The sequence below is a fragment of the Lagopus muta genome, chromosome 5, assembly GCF_023343835.1.
Source record: "Lagopus muta isolate bLagMut1 chromosome 5, bLagMut1 primary, whole genome shotgun sequence".
NCBI lineage: Eukaryota > Metazoa > Chordata > Aves > Galliformes > Phasianidae > Lagopus > Lagopus muta.
Genome location: NC_064437.1, coordinates 33,806,800 through 33,829,365, shown reverse-complemented (window position 1 = coordinate 33,829,365; position 22,566 = coordinate 33,806,800). Strand labels below are relative to the sequence as shown.

At 38.0% G+C, this 22,566-nt stretch overlaps 1 protein-coding gene across 3 annotated transcripts in view; it reads right to left on the bottom strand.

Annotated features, from left to right (window-relative positions):
• The window catches only part of RET (ret proto-oncogene), a 149,200-nt gene extending 140,368 nt beyond the window's left edge, over nucleotides 1–8,832 (bottom strand). For all 3 annotated transcript variants that reach the window (XM_048944664.1, XM_048944666.1, XM_048944667.1), the window contains exon 1: nucleotides 8,818–8,832. The gene's annotated coding sequence lies outside the window, so the exon portion shown is untranslated. The remainder of the gene's footprint in view (nucleotides 1–8,817) is intronic.
• Between the last annotated feature and the right edge of the window lie 13,734 nt (nucleotides 8,833–22,566).

Genomic DNA, 22,566 nt, shown 5'->3' with positions numbered 1-22,566 from the left:
TTTAAAAGTAACTAATAAGCAGATTACAAATCTGCTGTATTTGCAACATGTTGAGCTTCAAGCTGCCTCCCCAGAGAATCCCTGGATGCAAAATATACAGAAGCCATTGTCACCAACACATAGGTGAATGTTAGCCTTGTTTTCAATATTTCAGAGTCCTAACTTGGGCCTGTTAGTGAGAAGACAGAGTGTTTTATTATTTGAAAAGCTTCTTGCTGTGATTTATGGCCTTGTATTAGCCTCCTCATCATGAGATACTGGACAATCATACTGAGTCACGGACAGTCTAAGGTGGGAAATACACACAGCATTCATCTTCTCTTGCTATCTAGGACACCTCTTTTCATCTATTGTTTTTGTCCTTTGGCATATCATTTCCTTGTAATCAATTTAAATTGAAAACTTTAATGACCTACCCAGTGTGTTACAGTCTCCTTTCATCTGCTCTGGGAGGAATTTTCTGGAAGGAAATTAAAAACCCCAAACCTTTTAGAATTTGCAGCATTTTCTCTATAAAACGTCATACAGATACCATAATACCAAATCTCATCAGTAATTATCAGAGGGACTTAGCTAATTACAACAAATCCAAAATACTTTGTGTAAGTGCTTCTCCATTTCAACTTACAGAAATGCTTTATCTGCTATTAAAGAGACATGAGAGTGATATTAAAGAAAAATATTATGTCTTTAACAACAACAATCAAAACTGGAAAAAGTTCTAGAAAATCAAGAGGAAAGGTTTCTAAAAGCATAACTTCAGAGAGAAACACTCTCCTTTGGTACAACAAGATTCTAAAGAGCAGGTACATGTCTAACAATAGTTGCCAATTGGTGGTTTGTGTTTTTGTGAGTTGTTTTGTGGTTTTAATAAAACAGAAACAAAGACCACGAAACAACTCACAGCCAATCACCAAACAATTGTGAAGCAAAAAGTAACGATCTTCAGAAGTTGTCTTGACTCATTATTAGGATCAGGTATCAGTACAAAAGCATTCCTTCACTAGGTTGTAAAATTTCCACATTAAAAAGCATGAATCAATGATGGGCTAAGTAATTCAGGTAGAAAAAAACGGGAAGCATGAATGAGATCAATACATTCATATAATAAAAATGTAATTTAATCCAAGCAGTGTACAGTAAAAATGGAGGGAAAATAGTTGCACAGACCTACCCATTCTATCTGCATACACTCTGAATACACTCCTCTCATTAAAGAGTTTAAGAGTTCACTGAACAGAAACTATTGCAAGGCAGGAAAATACAGTAATCTGCAGAAAATATTTACTTCCAGCAAGGAAGCAGAAAAAAAAAGGAATAAAAATTATTTGAGAAGTTATCTAAGGGAAAACAAAAGTAAAATGGAAAAAAATCCCCATTGGAAATAAAGGATTTCTTGAATCTGAAGCCAGGCAACAAGAGCATTGGCATCTTTGTCTATCAAAGGAAAGGCCAATATTATGATGTTATCTAAACTAACAAACAACTAAACAAAAAATAAACACAGAATGAAACCAGATACTGACATTTTAAATCACTACACCGCAATGCAACTGTATACCTTACATAGGGTCTCCTGAAGATCATTCAAAATGATAAACCAAAACTTCATATAGCACTTACTAATTGATCTTTACAATTGTCTATTAGAAGGATGTTTTAACTGAGGACATGTACAGTATGATTGAACTGCAGTAGCAAAGTCACAGCAATGAAAACTCAGGGAGATAAAGTAGTATTGGAGTACAGATGTATTAAGAAGTTAGAGAGGTTTTTTATAAACTTTGGAAATAAAATAGAGTATGGTTTTCCTTTGTGGCACATAGATGGACACAGGTTCACATATTTCCTACTTACCTTTGTAGTGCAAGAGGCATTTCACAGAATCACTGAGGTTGGAAGGGACCTTAAGAGATCACTGAGTCCAACCCCCTGCTAAAGCAGGTACCCTACAATAGGTCACACAGGCAGGAATCCAGACAGGTCTTGAATCTCCATAAAAGGAGACACTCAAAACCTCTCTGGGCAGCCTGTCCCAGTGCTCCATCGCCCTTACAATAAAGAAGTTCTGTATGTTAGTATAGAACTCCCTATGTTCAGGTTTTAGGCCTACTCGTCCTATCGCTGCACATCACCAAAAAGATCCTGGCTTCACCCATTTGCCTTCCACCTCCCTTTGGATATTTATAAACATTCATCAGATCCCCCCCCCTCAGCCTTCCCTTTCCCAGGCTGAACAGACCCAGGTTACTCAGCCTTTTCTCATGGAGAAGATGCTCCAGGCCCTCCATCATCTTCGTGGCCCTCTGCTGGACTCCTAGGAGATCCCTGTCTTTTTTGAACTGGGGAGCACATAACTAGATACAGTGGCCAAAATGTGTCCTCATCAGGGCAGGGTAGAGAGGAAGGATGACCTCACGCAACCTGGTGGTCACGCTCTTTTTAATGCACTCCAGGATATCACTGGCCTTTTCTTGGCCACCAAGGCACACTGCCGGCTCATGGCCAACCCTCAGGTCCTTCCCTGCAGAGCTTCTCTCCAGGAGGTCATCCCCTGACCTGTACTGATGCATGTGGTTATTCCTTCCCAGGTGCAGGACCCTACACTTGCTCTTGTTTCACTGGGAACCCTGCTGTACCCCTTTATGCTTAGAGTATAACAGGCAAAAATCTGGTCCTTACGTATTTATTTATTTTTTAATTTAAAAGTACTACCATCAAAGCACAGTTTTCTCAATCAATCACATTCTTTCTCTCCTCCTATTCCCAGTTAAATAAATGAAAGCATTACAGAAAGAGTCTCCAAATCAATTCCCTTATAATGAAAATATTCCCCCTCAGTGGCAGGAAGGCTGTTGTCATGTGGACATCCTGCTATTAGCCAGCCACCAGATAGCTCCACTAAATTGCCTTCCCTTATATTCATCAACATTTTTTTCAGTCTACACCTCAGTAGCTTTCCTATATAGTGAATACTTAAAGAAATAAGCCATTTTAACAATGACTTAAAAAAAAGTCTTGAGCAACTGTAAACTTATTAACTCTACATGGGACTTAATTTTCGGTTTCCACTCTGATTTCAGAGCACAGGAATAAAATAATAGGAGTTCAAGGGCATCTTACTCAAAGAAAATAGATACTTAGGACCCGAGCCAACTATGAATAGGATTTAGGCTTCTGTGTTCTTTATACTTAGTTTTGTCACTTAGACTGAGATGACACGATTCATGGAGCAAACATTCACCTTCCAGCTGCATTGAGAAACAAGCACATAAAGTTGTCAAAATTACTTCAGAGACCAAAAAAGGCTAAACCAAGAGAGCACTGAATTTTAACCAGGTGATTGATAAGGCTTCTAAATGGCATTGTTATTCTGGGTTATGACACAGATGTAATAAATGGCTCAGTGAAAATGATTAAACCAGAAATAATTGTCAGCAATGCTGTGAAGACATTATTTTGGAAAACAAAGCTAACGCTACTAATCCTTTTAGTCATTTTGAGACTGCTATTTTTCCTCAGCCAAAAGGTGCCATGTAAATCGTGCTGTTATAGATCTTCTTAGGTCACCATAAATTTCTCTGCAGGCAGAGACAGATAAGATTACTTTTGAGATATGCTCTTCTATTCATGGTAAATCACTCCCACTGAAGTCTCAGATACAGAAATAGCCTTCCTCTTGTCCTCTGTGTTAACCCTTTGAACTTATTTAAAATATCTTTACATCAAGAAGCCTTAAGATGCCTGTCCTAGTGAAATCACATGGTTAGAGAGTAGGGCAGTTTCAGAGTAGCAAGGGTGAAAAGCTCTGCTGAAACAAATCACAGACCTGTGCTGACAAACGTGGTTGTGAATACAAGTGAAAAATCTGTCTAGGCTTTCAACTGAAATATATTTGAAAAATAAATAAGTAAATAATAGATTTCAAACATTGTGATGCTTCTTTTTATTTCAGTTACCATTAAAATCCTGTTGCTGGGCTTATATTTTATATTTATTATATTTTTATATTTATTATATTTTGGTTTTATTTATATATTATATATATATTATATTATATATATTATATAATATATATATATATAATAATATATATATATATTTTGGTTTATATTTATTTATATTTTGGTTTAAATATGAAATAGTTTCATTCCTGCTCAAAAGAAATATATTATCAGCTGATAAGTGACCAACAAAAAGAAAGCCTATGTATTCTGTTATGCAAGTAACACACCTGAAGTACTCAGGTGCCAGCAGAATGAACAGAAAGCTTTTGGAGCAGCTGTGACCAGGAGGGACGACATACCCCACGTGGAGCCCAGCAGCTGCCAATCAGATCAAACACAGCAGACATTAGCAGAGAAACTCAGTTAGAAATGTCCATTTGGGCACTTCAGAAAGTCTTCACATGCACATCAATATTTAAAGCCTTTTCTTCTTTCATGCGAATCAGCAGGAAAATCTGTTTTAACCAGACTACAGACAGTCTGAGAAAGAAGCAATTAAAATCTGTTATCCACATCCTATCACTTTCACTTCAGGGATTTCTTTTCTCCCTGCTCTCCACAAAACTAATGACAGTACAAGTTTTTTCCTTCATCAGTTAGCATAGCAGGGGTCAAAAAGCAGCCCATCAGTTGCCAGTGTTAGGGCTGAAGTCGGGATGCAGTTACAGGTATGGACTGGGAATGAAGTGAAATGATCCCACGCTCGGGCAGATTCCAATCTGCACATTCAGACACACAGCACAGCACTCAAAACTTACAGGAGAAGCAGAAGGATAGCCAAATTAAAAAGTGTCTTCATGTGGATGTCAGACACACAGATGTCACTGCCATAGCCCAGAGCACTGCTGACGCAGTTCTGTACCCAAAAGCCATGGCTGCTCAAGCAAAGGGCTGTTCTAGCACAAATTGGGAACAGGCAAGAGAACTTAAGGTGAGCCCATATAAGACATTTTCCTGCTTAATGCTCAGCAGAGCTAGCTGAAATCCTCCAACCAATAATATGCCAACAGCTGAGCACTTTGAACCTCTCCAGTACAACCAACTTTCAATGAACCAATAGCAAATATCTGAAGGAATTTTAGTTAACATTTGCAGCCTTCTTCATCCTAATACAGTAACTGCCATGCTCAAGAAAAAAAAATATATAGCTTATTGATCCAACTACTTTGAGACGTAACAGATTATTAACGGGAGCCAGTAAGAAATATTATCCCTTGGTGCACTGCAGTGTAATTAGGGATATTAATCAATTCCACGTGATTTCTTGCACAGATTCTTGTCTTTGCTATTAAAAATAGTTTAAGATCCAAAAGGATAAGGAATAGTGTAGCGAATATAGGAATAAATCCTGTGTATAATAGTAAGGAAAAATATAACCGTTGATTAGCAGATATTGGTAAGTTCAATTAGTTCATTTTCTTTTTAAAACATTCTCTTTCTTTAAGAGATAAACTGTCAGCACTGCAAATAGCAATGGTTAAAAAAATAAGAAGACAAAGCATTGTGCTGGCCAACAGCTTTTCTACAGATGAACATAAGTTGCCAGAAAGTTTGTTGGTTTTTTTTCTTTATCAAATTGCACATCTAAACAGTAACTAACATAATGCAGAAATCAAAGGCAAAAAGGGCATGCCCTATCCCAAAAGATTGTCTCCTTGGAAAAATAAACAAAAAAAAAAAAAAAAAAAAGAAAAGTAAAAAAAGAAAAAGAAAAAAGCAGAGTCTTCAGATTCTGGAAGAGGTTCCCCAGTGAAGCAAAATGGACAGACATGATTTTCTGGCACAGCTTTGTTTCCGTTCCCAAACTTTACAGAAAGTTTCTTAGCATCTCTCCTCAAATTCTTACTGCTTTTCACTTCCCATCTGCAAATAGGCACCTTCTCATAAATTTTTTTTGTGTAAGAGCTATCATCATCTTCAAACCATTTTTGCAGACTTTTCAGAGCATGCAATGTTACACACAACAAAGAGAACCTAAAGATTCATCAACAGAGTTCATACCCTTAAGTGTTAGGCTTCATCCAGCCCGTATTGTCCACATTGAGTCGAAGTATTCCCATCAGTACATTACTGCCATTTATTCTTAATGAACTCCTAAGGTTTTGTTGTGCAAGCATAAAGGGGACGAAGATGGACGAGGACTATCTTTGAGAGCATTCTGCTTTCTAGTTTTTCCTCCATACAGAGAAATCTATGTGCATAAAGCACAGGGCAATCACATTAAGGATATCTGACTAGCCAAGAAATAATACATAAAATAAATAACCAAGACTTCCCATATTCTTTTCAGTGTGGCTTTTTCCTCAAGCATTTACACATCCATTAAAACATCCTGTTCAGATTTCATCAGGAACATCAAGCACTAAATGAGGTTTCTGAGTGAAAAGACACGACAGGATTTTGGTACAAAAGAACATAAAGCGCCACCATCATTTGCATCTCATTTTGCTGTTCCTATTTAAGGTAACATAATTCAGATGCAACTGATAACCTTGGAACAGGAGCAGGAAGCCCCAGCTTCTCTGCATGCGATCTATGAGAAGGTGACACTTCATCTCCATCATCCCCTGCCAGGACTTCTCAAGTAGTGCAAGGACTGCACGTTGCCCACAGTCAGCACCAGTTGGCTTCCTCTTGTACGGACAGCCCATGAGTAGATCTCTGCAGCACAGGATCAAAGGTGCATGAACGATATGCAGTTAGCAGTATTGATTACGTGCATATTTTATCTTATCTTGCCCACTCAGTGAAGAAACACGGGGAGAAGTATTCCTTTATAAGCAAGATCTCAAAACAGCCTGCTTGAAATGAATCAGGAAATGAAGAAAAAAAATATCTCCTAAGATTTGAACAAATTTAAGGTTCTTTTCCACGAACATAATTCAGATCACACCTTAACTTTCATATCTTTTGTTAGGCAAAGGAGAAGACTTCTGCAGAAAAGGCCTCTAGCTTGACACAAGCCTTTACTACAGCTCCACAGTCCTCTAGCTTGCTAGATGGCCTGATAACTTCAGATAGAATTTAGCAACATCCCACCTCGCTGAGTTTTTATGGCTCTCTATTATTCCAAGGATCAATAAGATTTATTTAATGTAGTCATCTGTCTGAAATTGAGATGCTATATCATAGCAGACAACTTTTCTGTACAAAGTGAAGATGAATTTCTCCAGGGGTTCCCTTTTACTGTAAATATATAGTAGGACTAGTTAGCCCCACAGTTCACACAGTTCGTACGCGACAGCAACTGGATTTAGAAAGAAATACAGTGAAAATTTATACAATATTTTCCTGTAGATCTGTCAGCAACTTAGGTTTGGAAAATGAAGTCATTTTAATTAAAATTATCAGCAAGCATGGCTCGGGGCATTGATTCAGTATTTTATATGTTCTTCAAAACAAGTAAACAAGCCATTCAGGTAAATCACAGCATGCAACAACTAACTCCCATTACATCAGGAGATTTCTGCTACAGTGTGTTAGGATGTTATTACATTCAAATTCATTTGGGGAGCATAAAACCTAACGTTGTCCCTGTTGCTTACAGGCAAGAAGGAAAGGTCTAACAGCGAGATACGCTTTTTCCAGTTTGTCAAATTCATTTTAACCAAGTGCAGGAACCCAAGATGAACATGTGCAAAAAGTCTTGTGCCATACCAATGCTGCAGCCTTTAAGACAACATTCGGCATTCTTGTCTCACTTCTGAATTTCCCCTTTCACTAGCAGGATTTCTCCAGCAATTCTCAGTAGAATTTATATTCATAGTCCTGACTTTCCTTTAAGTCAACACTGGAATACTTGGCTGTTTGGCACTTAACTGGTAGAATAACACTACTGTAACTAAGCATGCTGTCATTCGTCAGGGGATCAGCACTTTGTTGTGCCAAAGTATTCTAAATTACTAAATTCACCCTGATTTTCCCCAGTGGCAGCTAATGCCTATATATCAGCTATTGGCCAGCTGGCAGCTTACTCAAAGGAGAAAGCCTTTTCCAGGACACGTTAATAGTACAGAGGACTGTAGAAGCAGTGAATTGCTGGGGAAAATTGAGTGCATACAAATCTGTTGCAATATTTACACAAGTAAGTGTCATACAGCAAACTGCACAATAGAGTAACCTAGTAGGCCAAGTCCATGGAGACTAAACACACCAGCTGTGAATTCCATCCATCACAGTACTGCATCCCTGGAAAGTGCTACTTCCTTAATTTTCCAAAGCAGCCCTAATTCAGGCTCCATTGTAGATGATGTATGCTAGTATCTGAACATTAGAGACAAGCGTTGGAATAGCACTACAAGCTACTACCATTTGTCTGGTTATGCCAGACAACACTTTGATTTCCACACAACATTTAGTTAAACAGCTTTCCAAGTTGAGCATCAAAGCTTAGACAGGAAATGGTGTGTTTGATTCCTGGTGGGTTAGATTATTCTGTTAGGTTTATGAAGGACGCCACAGTCCTTCCTCTGTTTTTCAAAACTGCATTCCAAATTGAAAAACACAGAAGAAAATATGTTTAACCTAAAAATTCACCTTCACTACTTGATAAAATTACGTTAGCAAATTTAACAGAAACATCTAACAAAATGCACAGATCGGAGTATTTACAGTTATTTGTTTTGCCTCTGATAACTGACACACATTCTTATTTCTTAAAAGAAATTATCTAGAAATAAACGTGTTTTTTTTTGTCAAACGTGTAACTGCAATTCATCAAAATCTAAACACGGTTTTCATAAGAGCCCAGAAGCAGCTATTCTGGAAACCAGTGAAAGAGTTATATCTGATCTATGCATATTTTGCTTACCTTCTTTACATGCAGTGCAGAAATATAAGCAAGACCAATGACTTTCCTCATTCCAGCACTTCTTCTACTCATCTATGAGCAGTGTAATTAACTGCAAGGAAAAAAAAAGAAAATCAGCTGGTCTTTGGAAGTTTCTGATATCCCTGACTCCTACAGTCTAAATTGGAACATGTGAAACAATCCAATCTAAAACTCCCAGGTACAAGACTGCTAAAAGAGCATGGAATCCTACAAAAGTCGTTCAGAGAGAGATTGGAGGTGCAGATTAACTGAGTCACAAAATACACATGCACTGCTTTGGAACTCCATTTCATGTGCTGCACCATGTCAAATAGATGATTCAAGGGATCACACCACACAGGGCAAGAGGTAAAGCAAGGGGAAATGCTCAGCTTTAGCTACTCTTCTCATTCCCACCTCCTTACAGTGTACTTGTCACAACATTTTCTTTATGTTCCTTGAATACAATTAATTTGTGTAACTTTACTCTCAAATAATCAGCATTTTTTGAACCTACCTGTGCATCGTTTACCTTATCACTAACTGAAGAGATTGTACTTTCTTCCTCTGGACATGTGTCTAACTGCTCATCTCCCATAAATGAATACCTAAAACAACAGATGCAAGCTGTCACTTTCCATATATATTCATAGCTGCTTTCAGGCTGATCTGCCTCAAGACCCATCCATAAAATTACTATCATGGTAAGGAAAAGAGGTGCAAAACCTTACAGTGAAGTGTATCTGCTGGTTGTCTGCAAAGCATACAGCATGTTGCCTGTTTCACAAAGCCACATGTCCCACGTCTACTGACAAATGCTCACTCCGGGACTTCCTCTTGCTTCCTTAGATGTGGTAGCAGGGTGTAGAAAACCTCTAAAAATGTAGAGATGAGCAGCTCTCTTGAGATTTACTGTAATTGAGCTTTCAGCAAAAATGTATTCAGTCATCACCTACAGGCCCCCGACACAAGTCTAAACCACATTTGTCTGCAATTACAGAGCCCAGTGCTAAGGTTTCATAAACCACAGTAAAACCAAGGTTCTCAAGTATCAGTGGAGGAGAATCAAAGCACTGATCTTAGTACTAATAGCGTCTCTGAAAATTCCCCTTCACTTTCTTTGATAATAAAATCATGGTGGAGTTTACAGAATTCTGATATCAAGCACTTTTTCTGGTTAGATTCATCCATAACACATTTCCAAAAGAGGATCAAGAGTCCACAGCAGGAGAAAAAACTTGGTGTGAGAAATAAAAATAGGAATTAATTCAATGCTGCTCTCGGGTCACTGTGCGGTAGGGTAGGTGCCCTTCTCAGCTGTGCCCAATTGCCATTGGAGGAAACCGGCATTGCTAGCTCATGTAGTTGAAGACTTGCTCTCCCTCAGAACTATCTCAAACCTCTCTCCAAGGAATACCTAACAAAGCAAAATTTTTGAGAATTCCTATCAGTCTTTTTCAGATACAACCAAGCACATCTTACCCGAGTCATGTATTTTCAATTCCTCTCCTCTCTGTAAAAAAGAGGTTTGTGTTGGCTGAACAACAGAAACTCAGCAAAACAGCAAATAAGAAAATGATTCGCTAGATAAATGAAAGCCAACATTAGCAGTAGTATATATTCATTTCTGAAAACAGTTTCAATGCCTGAAGGCTTTGCCGTGGGCGCAGCAGAAATGATACACCGTAATTGTTGTTTCTGAAAGTCCCCAGATCTCATTATTGGCACTAAAAGTATCACAGTAGTTTACTAAACTGAATTAGTGAGCTATTCTTGCTGGAAGCAGCAAAGTGCTAATAGCTTGTTGTTACAATATTCTACACACAAAACCCAGGGCTTTCACAGACTGACTAGCTACGTTGCTGGTTAATACTGACCACTGTGCAATACTGCAGTTTTCAAAGGCAAACACTGATTACTATTTGCCTAAAAGCAAGCCTAACAAAATTTAGGATTTTAGTTAAGTTATAGGTATTACGTACGTGGTTAAACCTTTCCAGTCCGTTAAAAAATCAGTATTGATCACTCTCTACCAAGCAGCAGTATCTCAGCCTCAATAGAAGCAGTTTTAAGTTACTGGCAAAAGACAAACCAAAATCAGAGTTTCTTAAAATGCAAAAAGGCACGTTGTCTTCTCAAGCATTCCTATGATGCCAAAATCCTGCTGTTCTGTACTCCACAATGGTGAGATTCCTGTGCCCAAAGGAAGCATAGTTGATTTGACCTAAGAGAAGAAACACAAAATTATAGTCCTGATATATAAGCATGAGGAAAAAAATGTCTACTCAAGCATATTTAATGCATGTTTTCAAAGCAACAGTGAAGTAGTATTTGATTCCTCAATAAAAACTACTTTCCTTCATAATTGGCCTTTGCAAACTGCACAGAAATGAAGTAAAAATTCCTTTTTTTACGGGTTTCATTTTTCTCAGCTCAATAGATACTATCTTTAATCTTTTCTAAAAATACTTCTAAATACAAAACTACACTTTGATTTTGAAATTATTATTTCAGGTGGATACACAGAAATGAAGTTGATTTTACTGAATCATCCCCACAGCAAAAAGTAATAACTAACTAGAGGTCAGAAGGATGTCTTTTCGTACAAGTAACCTTGTTTGAGACATTAGTTTTATCTGGTTTGCTCACACTAAAACCAAGATATTCCCATTCAACCCTCAAAATGGGTGTTGAATTTATTTAAATAATCAAGTCAAGTGAATTAAATAAAATGAACTTTAAGAAATCAAAATATATCCAACAAAAATAGGCTGTGGTAATATTTTCAACAAATTCAATTCACACCTCCTTTGGACAGACTAAGGTTTAAACAGGCAATGTAAAAAATTCTCTTCCATACCACTTCATCTCATTTCTGTTCATATTCCACTTAATGATTAGCACTGTCATTTACAAGATCAACTTGGGAAATTCAGTCACATCAAACACCTTCTTTTCAGAAACTTCAAGTTATCAACTTAACTAAAACAAACACGAAGCCACAACAATTCAAAAAACTGAAATTAAAACATCTAAAAACAAGCCATAGACTTTACTTAAGGTTATAATGGCTTTGTGATCAGTCTCACTTCACTTCTCCCATCATGGGTGAACACATGGATTTGTCTGTGACTCAGGCCACACAAGACACAATGTTCAGAGCAGTCAATGCCAGCAAAGAAGGCTTCCCCGAGCACCAATATCCCTCACATCCATGTACGCGTTGGTTGGACTTCAGTAACTTCACTTTGGAAACATGGAAAAAAAAACAGAATCACTGGAATCTTTTAGATGAAAAATGACATCGTGATATCATAGAATGGTTTGGGTTGGAAGGGATCTCAAGGATCATCAAAGCTCCAATTCCAGAGCCCCTACTTTCACTGTTTCTGTAATACTGCTGATATAGCCCTAATGCTAGAACAGATGTATTACTATTTGCCTTTGTTAGAAATTCTGTTATTAGTTCACTACTTAAATGCTGGATTTACAGCAATTGAAATCTGCTTAATAGCTGACAACTACTTTGGCTGCTTTTTTGTGATTACTTTTACTTGTTTAAATTTGCATTGCTCTTTTCTCAGCTTGCAGAAATATTTGTCTGCTTTATCTGTTGGCACAAACTATTTCTTCCCCAGAGATGAATGAATGAGTATGAAAGGGATACTTATGAAGAACAAACATTAAATTTTGCCCAGAGCTTATGGTTTAGTCTTGTATGATCAGCTGTGTGTCCAGAGTGCTGAACATGCAGGATAGAGTGCATCAAAATAAATGCTAAAGGAAACAGAGAAGTTATTTATCCTCTCCATTATCGGAGAGAAGAAGAAAAGAGAGAAAATAGAGAGAAACAAACAGCTTGGAAACCGCATCACTGAACACTCAGTGATGGATTTTCTATGAAGGACTCAGCTGGGGCTTCCTGCATGGAAGTGACTTTCTGATTCTTGCAGCTGCAGTGTGTCATCCTTCTACCCTTACAGATGTTGTGATGGTTATAGCAAGCAAATACAATCCAACTATCAAACATTGTGTCACTCTCAAGTCTGGTCCTGATGGACGTTATTTCCTCCTCGAGCAGCCAAAAAGCACATTCCACTGACACTAGCAGCCACTGAGGAGATAAGTAAGTATTTCCTGGCAAGTGTTTCCAGTTACCTGTAAGCGATGCTTTGGAGAGAGAACAACGCAAGCAGGTTGGAATGCCATGTACAAATGTGGCATAATGGTTCCACAGAGCCTTACAGACTCCGTGCCAAATGTAAATAGGCCTGTATTCCAGCCTCAGCAAGCCCAGAAATGTTCAAATCCCAGCAGAAGAAACCTCCCTGGACCACCCCGCATTAAAGGCAGTGGTACAGCAGACTGATCAGTGGCCAGAATTACAAATGTGGAAGCAATTGCTCTTGCTAAAGAGCTGTGTCCCAGCCTGGAAACGTGAAAAGTAATGGCAACATGAACTTTGCAGCACCAGCACAGCTGGGGATGTCTCTGTGCACATAGCCTTCTGTGACAGCATGACAGTTCTGTGACTTCTGTGACAGTTCACTGCTCTGATGTAAAGGGGCCTTGGACTTTTCCTTAGGGCTGTTCAACTCAACCTTCGTAGTTATCTCTTCTCCATCCTGAATTCAGAACCCAACTGAATCACTCTCATTTACAGCATAATTGACTGTCACAAGGCACTCTCAAGTGCCCAGAACTCCTACAGTAGTACATACCAACACAGTGGTACTAAGGTTGTCATCATTAGTGCAACCTATCGGGCTGGTACCACAGCCAGCTGCTGGCTGAACTTAGCTCAAGCACATTACGTAGGACCAGCACTGCTACATGGCACATCTGGTTTTAGCTAGCCTTGCTTCGTACTAACTGCAGACAAGGCTCCATGAACAGAACAGATATTAGAAACAGAGAGGCAGACTCAGTGGTGCTGTCTTCCAACTCTTGTTTTTACTCCCTAGGGTCTTTACAAATAAAGATAACAACTAATATTTAACTCATGAATAACCCTCTGTAGATGGCTTGGTACCTGCCAATTTACATAGAAATCACACACAGAAATAGACCTGGGCTATCAGACAAAATACCTAAAAGGCATAGGGCATAATATAGACAAGACAGGTCTGAAAAATATGAGCTAATCACGCAAAAAAACCTTGCACTAGTTAAAATTTGATGGCACAGCAAATGATACAGATACACATATGTCCTGCTCAGGAAATAAGAACCAGAAGTTGGGCTCTTCTGTTGTTATGTCCCTGTGATGCTAAAATTGCACTATGGATCCAAACAGAATTTGCTCCCAATCTTGTGTCATGCCATCCTACATAATTTGCTACTAATAGCTAACATGAAGCGAATGTGGCAGATTGTGTTCCAAGCAACACGGTTATCCATCCACCTGAATTAACTTACGTGACTGCCATCAGCATATGCAATTTCATCAGCTAAGAATAAAGACAGGAACTTTCAGTGCAATGCTACAGGGCATCGGCTGATCATGGGTTGGTGTCAAGAAAGAACATACCCTCCTTCTACACTATTATACAATTACAGGATTTTTATCTTCATTTGAAGCGTCTGGTATAAATCAGCACTGTGGGCAGGATACAAGATTAGATGGGTCATTGGGTCTTTCCTGATACAGCAAATAATTTGCTCCGCATCAAGCAAAGCATAGGTTGTTTTTTTTCTCCCCCAATTCCAGTAACTCCATTCAACAATTTCAATTTCCCTTGAATTGTTTCTGTGCAGCCTCCTCATTGTGTCAATCACCAAGCAGAAGCTAATCATCCAAAAATGTCTTTTCCACTTCCCCATCTACTAAACAGTACTCAGGCAAAGAGATTAAAAAGCTAAACTCAGCAACTTGTTCTGACTCTCCTCATCTCATTCTAGTCACCAAGGGGTAATTCCTTTTGCTTCAAATATAAAGAAACATTTATAATGGAGTTTATTTAGACCTTCCTGCTTAAAGTAAGCAAGTTTTTAATCTATCACATACATTCCTGTAATGTAGGTTTGATGTTAATGGGTTGTAAAGTGGGTAATAATTTTCTAACTGACCTCTTCAATCAGATTAGATCATATTATTGACCATGCTGTTTGTTTTATAACCACAATCATATTGTGGAAGAACATCTCTTGCAAGTAGCACATTTGTAAGTGCCCATTAAAGCAAAGGATGACAAGTTTGCATGTTTGGCACTTTTTTAATATTTCTTTTTACCTTGCTGGCAGTATTCCCATCAACATCCTAAAGCTATCCATTTATATGTCTCTGGGTTCCCACTGCTTAAGGTTTTTTTTGCTTTGAAAAGATGATGTGCTATGAAAGCTACAAAGTCCAAAACATGCAAACACGTTGAATTTTAAAAGCAAGTACTAGGCATTCTTTCATTTTTGGTCACTGCAATTTCTTCTTAAGAGTAAACACTGGACACTGTTTCATAGCGATACTTAGAAGGAATTAGTCAAACAAATATTTGGAAGAACATGACTATTCTTGTGCTCCTTTCAGCCCCCACAGTATCTGTCTGCATTAACACATTGTAAGTCTGATGACAAAAAGGCTCCTTCAAACATCACATATGACTCATTTGCTTGTGCATTCAGTTGCTGCGTTTAGCAGGGATTTTTTGAGGTCTTTAACTGGAGTGATAACTCATGGTCTGGCACAAGACTGGGACTGAAACTGATCCAGTACATCCCTGAGCCCCCATGGGTGAAGTCAGCTGAAGAATGTTTCACATCCCAAGTTTTGCAGAAAGTGGTTACACTTTCCTTTTTCATAGTTCATCAGACAAATGATACAAGTACAACATATAAATCAGAAAAAGAGCAATGGAGAGAAGCAGACAAACAGTCTGGGAAATGCCTTTGCTGCTAGAGGAAACAGAGCATCAATTTCTGTCATCAGGCCCTGCAGTCTGGCTGTGGCAAAAACGCTTTTCTCATAATTTGTCAATTATTCCTTTTTTAAAATGAGGTAATATCTTCCCTCACATGCAGTTTTGTCCATCAAATTTTTCAAGTAAAGGTTTATAATCATTTGCTGTTCAACATAATAGGTCTTAACTGTAGGTATTAGAAATGAAAATAAAGATTTCAGCCTCACGACATGAGGATCCCAGCTAAAACAGATGCAGTATCTATGATGGGCAAATAAGGGAAAAGAAATCTTGTCTTCCATTTTCAGTTTATTACACTTCACTGAGTCTCCAAATTGTGTTTCGGAGGTGCGATTCAAATGATAAACACAGCAAAGTAAAAGCAAATGCCAGAATGCAGTAGTGGTGTCAGCTACACATTATTCTTTTCTAGCTGTTACTTCTAGTAATGAACCGAGATGTTTTCCTTCAGTTCAATGAATATAAATACACAGAAATTCTCTCTGTCCTCGCTTTCTTCTGACAATGATTTCTACAGTGGGTTTGCTATGAAATGACCGATGCTGAGTTCTTAGCTTTTTATTACAAATGTCTTCTTTCTATATCATATAAGGATTTACCACAGTTGGAGTAACTTTTTCAGGACTGTCAACACAGAATAAGATTCAAACTCCTGCTAAATCTGTTAGTAAATCCTTATGGAATTTTAATGCAAAGTAACTTGGGTAATCTTTACCCTGCAGTAACTTCTTCATTAGCCTGAGCTCTTATGCACCTAAATTACCCAATGTAATTTGGATTTATAGAACGCATTTCTTCACTATGTACCAGAGATTACAGTGTTCACAGGAAGACATCAATTAAGTGTTAAACTGAACAACTGGAATGCAGCCCAACAACTGCTTATTGCTGTCAGTTTATTTAAATTAGGCTGCAACATGTTGATTTTTTTTTTTTAAAGAAATGCAAACAAGATGTGAAATGTAGACAGAAGTTCCAAAAGCATTAATTTCTAGCAGAAATATCTGACAAACTGTCCTATACAAGAAAGACAGGGAGCTGTTGGAGAGGGTCCAGAGGAGAGCCACGAAGATGATCAGGGGACTGGAGCACCTCCCCTATGAAGACAGGCTGAGGAAGCTAGGCTTGTTCAGCCTGGAGAAAAGAAGGCTGCGGGGTGACCTCATTGCAGCCTTTCAGAACCTAAAGGGAGCCTACAAACAGGAGGGGAATCCACTCTTTGAAAGGGTAGATAACAGCTGGATAAGGGGAAATGGTTTGAAGTTGAGGGAGGGAAGATTTAGGTTGAATGTCAGGGGGAAGTTCTTCACAGATTGAGTGGTGAGGTGCTGGAACAGCTGCCCAGAGACGCTGTGGAAGCCCTGTCCATCCCTGGAGGTGTTCAAGGCCAGGTTGGATGGGGCCCTGGGCAGCCTGGTCTGGTATTAAATGTGGAGGTTGGTGGTCCTGCCTGAGGCAGAGGGGTTGGAGCTTGATGATCCTTGAGGTCCCTTCCACCCCAAGCCATTATACGATTTTGTGATATTCAAGTCACCTTCTTTCTAGGAGCAATACTGCTATGTTATCACCATGCTGCACTGAAGTGACCCATTGCTCTAGGGTGACAATACCATTTTCACTGCTAGGATCAGGTGCAGCAATTTTTGGGGGTACTCAGAGTCCACATTATAACTTGCCATCCTTCACCATTGTTTTATTTAAGCGTTAAGTTAATGATAGGTTAAAATAAACAAAAAAGCAAAGCAAACTTTTCCTCCCCACAAAAAATCAATTATGTTCTGCTTGAGAGCAGCTGATGCTCACACTCTGCTAGACCGTCACAGCAGGAATAAAAAGGCTCAAGTCTATGCTGAAGAGTTGATTCGAGAAGATCCCTGTCTTGGTATACGACAAAACATATTAACTATAAATGTCAGAAATAGTAAAGCCTCCATTTGAAGAAAATTTACTATGATTTGATGCTAAAGAAACATTAGCCTGTAGATTCAAGCACCACTCGAATACTGAAACTTTTCTGTGTTATATACTGTAAAGCTGCTTTGAATCTCTGTTTGAAGCTATTTTGCTCTACAAAATATATGCTTAACCTAACTTTTGATAGTAATTTTACTTTTTTTTTTCCCTCCAAAACTACAGATTACAAAAGCATTACCACACATTGAGATTCCATGGGTTTTCCACCTATTTCCTAAGACCTAATGCTGTAGTGTTGCACAAGAGCTTCTTTCTTCTCACTCTTTTCCCACTCTTCCAAGATCGGAATACCCAGACCAGATATTTCAAAACTTTCCAAATGGCTTCCATAGTCCAATTTTACCAGTCAAAAACCACTCATGAAAATAGCAGAATTAACCCACAGATGTGGTTTTCCAAAATTAAAATATATATGTAATTAAAGTGTATGTTATGAATGTGGTGGTTTATAATCAGAATGAATTGATTTTAAGAGTCTGTAGCACAGCAAGAAGCAATTATTGTACTTAGCATCTGACTTAGTCATTGAACCAACAGCTCTTTACCAGGAATTGGAGTTCTATGTTGCAGAGACTTTTGGTGATGGTAACTTGATCTTAAAAGCCTCTCTTTAGCTCTCCCAGGTCAATACTTTCCTGTGAAAAGAAAAGATCAGCAAAACTGGGTGGTTACAAACCTCGCTCAAATGTAAAGAAAAAAACCTTCACAGACAACATACCAAGACTATAAAATTGGAGAATGAACTCTAGCTAAATAAAGTAATGGTCCTCCAGTGGAAAGACAAAACACAATTAGAATTCACATACTTATTTCAAGATCAATATTCTCCTACTGATTTGCTGAGGAGGCTTTTATGAAATTTAAGCACAGTTCACTTTTAAATACTCTTACCGCCAAAGGATATGGTAAGCCGTATTAATTTCTTTCCTTTAAGCAATTCGGCAATCTAATTATTGATTTATAAAAGTGCTTTGGAAAAAAAGGAAGGAAGATGGAATCTATATTTTACCATTCTACAGCATGTGTTGAAAAGCTCAGTAACTCACACCATCACAGTTAACAAAGATCGTGACACTTGGAGATGTACTGGAAAGGAATCAAAACCAAATACGAATTATTTTCCCCTCAAATTGAATATATACACAGATAGTTATCAAGGCTCACCAAGACAGCATCTAGAGCTAAATGCACTTCTGAGGTTAAGTCCATCTTGCCAGTGTAATCTGTGCACCATACGGGTGGAGGTGCAAATCTGGAAACTGAAGCGAGAGGAGGGCAATAGCTTGAGTGTTAAGTGATAGCAGTGTAATTGCAGTTAGCAATGGAAGGATAAAGAATGAAACTGCCCTGTTACCATGCAGATGAAAATCTGTGTCTTTACATGATGTTGCCCAGTATTTTCCAGTCCTATTTACAGTATGGGTCTCCAAAACAGAACTTTCTACATGATTGTCTAGAGTGAATTTTCTTAGGGACAAGGATTGAGACTCAGACTGAGTACAGTGTGTAAGTTGTACAAGCTCGTGCTTGTGAACAAATAACCAGAAGAGACTTAGATTCATACAAACAGACAACTTATGCAGAAAGGATGAAAATCCTCTAGAATATTCATAGCAATCCTTTAGAATATTTGTTAACATTCAGTTCTGAAGGATGGCCTGACTCCTTGGAAAGCATCTAAGGATACTAACTGTAATGTCATTAAAAGATGTAAGGAGATAACTAGAAATACACTCCTTTCAGATCACCTTATTCCCTTCTGAAAGAGAGTAACAGACAAATAGGTATTTTTTAAAAGAAAAATATCTGATTTTTTTCCTTGCCATCTGTTAATTATTGAATTATCGAGCATCTGTGGCTAATGAATATCTTCTAAGTTTCTCTTAACACTATGCATAAAGACAAAAATCAGGAATCACCACAAACTAATTATACTTTGCTACCTTGTGCTATTTCTTCCCAACTTGTTCTAAGAGATAAATTGAAGAAATCATACCATTTTCTTTTTTATTCTTTTAAGCGTATCCAAGGCAGGCTGTTTTATTAGCTTGTCTACAACATTCATACTAAGTTGCTTTAACCTAGAATGGACACATCTTCACTTTCTAAAGTAAATACCATTCCTTCAACCTCAAAGAAGACCCTAAGCAAAAAGGAAGAGAAACGAAAACAACAGTAAGAAAACGTCTTTTCAGAAATTTTCAGCATGAGCAATATAGATAGCACTTCAATTCCTGAAGCATACATTTACTTGAGATTTTTGCATCAAGAATGGAGACTTATTAAATCTAAATCTTTAACTAGAACTCTGCAAATCCCAGGGGAAAAAAAAAAAACAATTGAGAGGCTGGGATAGCATCAAGTGAAACTTCCAGAGATATTTACTCTGACCTTCTACTCTTCCAGAAATGCATGGCTTTGTTCCCAGCACACGCAGCACACTGAATTGTGTGGACCAACATGTGATAAACTCGTGTCATAAGAAATGAAATTAAAAAAAGAAAAAGTGAAAGCACCATAAAGAAATGCTTGGAATACTTGAAGCCAGTGCTTTGTGTCAAATCTAAGGTTGCCAACACTTTTGAAAAGAGACATGAGCATTGAAGTTTCCCTGAGAATAACAGATTTTCACACCAGATTAATTCTGAAAATAAACATGAAATGATTCATTTTTTGAAGTCTGCCAGGAAAAAGGCAGAGAAAACTTGTTTTCTATTAATGATTTACATTATTAGCACATCTACAGTATCCAAACATCAAGTTAACTAACACATAAAACATGAAAAAATGTTGTAGTAATACCTAATAATTCAGCAAAAGAATGACATATATACATATTTAGACAATCGTGACAATTACATGTTCATCCCATCATTAGCTATCAAAAATTGGTAATTATAATTTGATACAGTGTGCAAACTTAACACTCTGTGCGTGATTGAACCCTTTATGACCTATTGCATTCTGTATGGGTGAACATACTCATTCCTTCTGACAGATGCTGTCACTGAGGATACTGCCTTGATGTAGGTGTCTTTTGTTCTATTTGAGTGGGTCCCTGTCAATCCTCCAAAAACTGAATGGGATCAAAGAATCCCAAGTTCATCACCAATGCTAGGAAAGTGTATGGTTTTGTGTGGGGTTTTTTTGTTTTTGTTTTTTGTTTTTTAATAAAACACTGCTGTGTACTCTGGACTCTTTTCTCTATTCCACAATTTTTTTTAGCAAGTTTTGATGAAAAAGAAATAATTTATGACCATTTCTCCCATTACTCACAGAGGTTAAGTCCTCTGGGAATAGGCAGATGCCCCACAGTTGCAGTAATGGGTGGGCTGGAGCAGAGTCTGATGCTAGAGAGCCTCTCCTGTATTATGCAAGAAAAAAAGAGTGCTCCTCTCCTGTCTGACTGGCAGGTTCTGGGCTCCAGATCCCTGCAGCTTCCTTGCATTACAGCAGCAAGAAAGCAAATAATGCCTAACCTTTGCTGGTAGATAGGTGCATAAACAAAACCCCAGATCTCAATAAGCAGCAGCATTCTGAAAGGAGAGATAACAGTAGTTGCGGAAATTGATAATTTTGCAGGTTTTATTTAGGAAGGAGGCACCATCCACAGCTTAGTTTTAATCTGCTTTAGAGAAAAACTCCATTGCTTTTGGCATCTGATAAATACAAAAAGGAGACTGAAGAGATTAATTAGTTTTAGTTTACTGAATGCCCTTCATTATTATTGTTGGAAAAATGCACTTAGGCAGCTAATAAGGAAAGTATTTTAACTCTAATGGACATAAACATTGTATTAGGTTTTGGCATCAGAAAATGGAAGCAGAGTTGTCGTAAGGCTGGCTGACATATTAAATACTATCTTCTATTCTTCCACATTATAAATGTTAATTGAACAACAGAAGACATCAATATACCAGGGAAGTTCTTCTCAAGTATTAGCAACTTTCCCTGGTGACCCAACAATACTGGATAGGTGAACAGCTGCTCAGGAGTGCAACCATTATGAATTTTATCCCACTTAATAGCAGATGCAGGAAATTGAAGGTTATATTACAGATCAATACACAGGCTAAGGGAACCTGACAAGCACTGGTTAGAATCTGAAGAATAGATGGCATTAATTAATTCACTGAGTTGTTGAAAAAAAAAAAACTTTTTTTTTTTGCAACTGAGGCAGACTAGAAATGCTCTGCTCTGAAATACAATATTGATTAATGAGAAAAGCAGCCTCAGTTATAAGTATGCCTTCACTGTAAGGCTTGTAAATTCTATTTAAGCCACTTAAAGAATTCTTGGCTATTTTCTTTTGATCCTCAGACTTCCAAGTGGCAAAGTAGTACTGAGTTGTAGTGAATGAATTTCCTATTTTAATAATAATCAGTCTTTTTTGAAAACTATATTTCACTTACGCATGCATGCCATATATATAGCACTGCTAATTATCTTCATATATTTCCATTGCCCTAACTCTGAAACTCTAACCTTGAACGTCAACAGCACTTGAGAAATTAGTTACAAGTCCTACGTATGCTTGGAGTTTTTAAAACTCATCACCTAAGAATTACACAGCAGAAGTCCAGCACACTAAAAAAGCATTAGGAGACAGCTTTGGCCTCTGGATGAGCTCATGCACTATAGGTATGTAAACAGTTATTTCTGTAACAGGGATTAGCAGGCATTAACTACAGAGTACTGCACAAAGGATGCTAAAATAGTCTCATGCAACAGTTCATTATCATGGTCCATTAATGAAAGCATGTATTGAGTCTAAAAGTGAAAGCTGCTTTGAGGGGAAAAGTTATAACACAGGATGACTAGGAAGACTGGAATACCTTTATGAGGGGCAGCTGCTGCATGG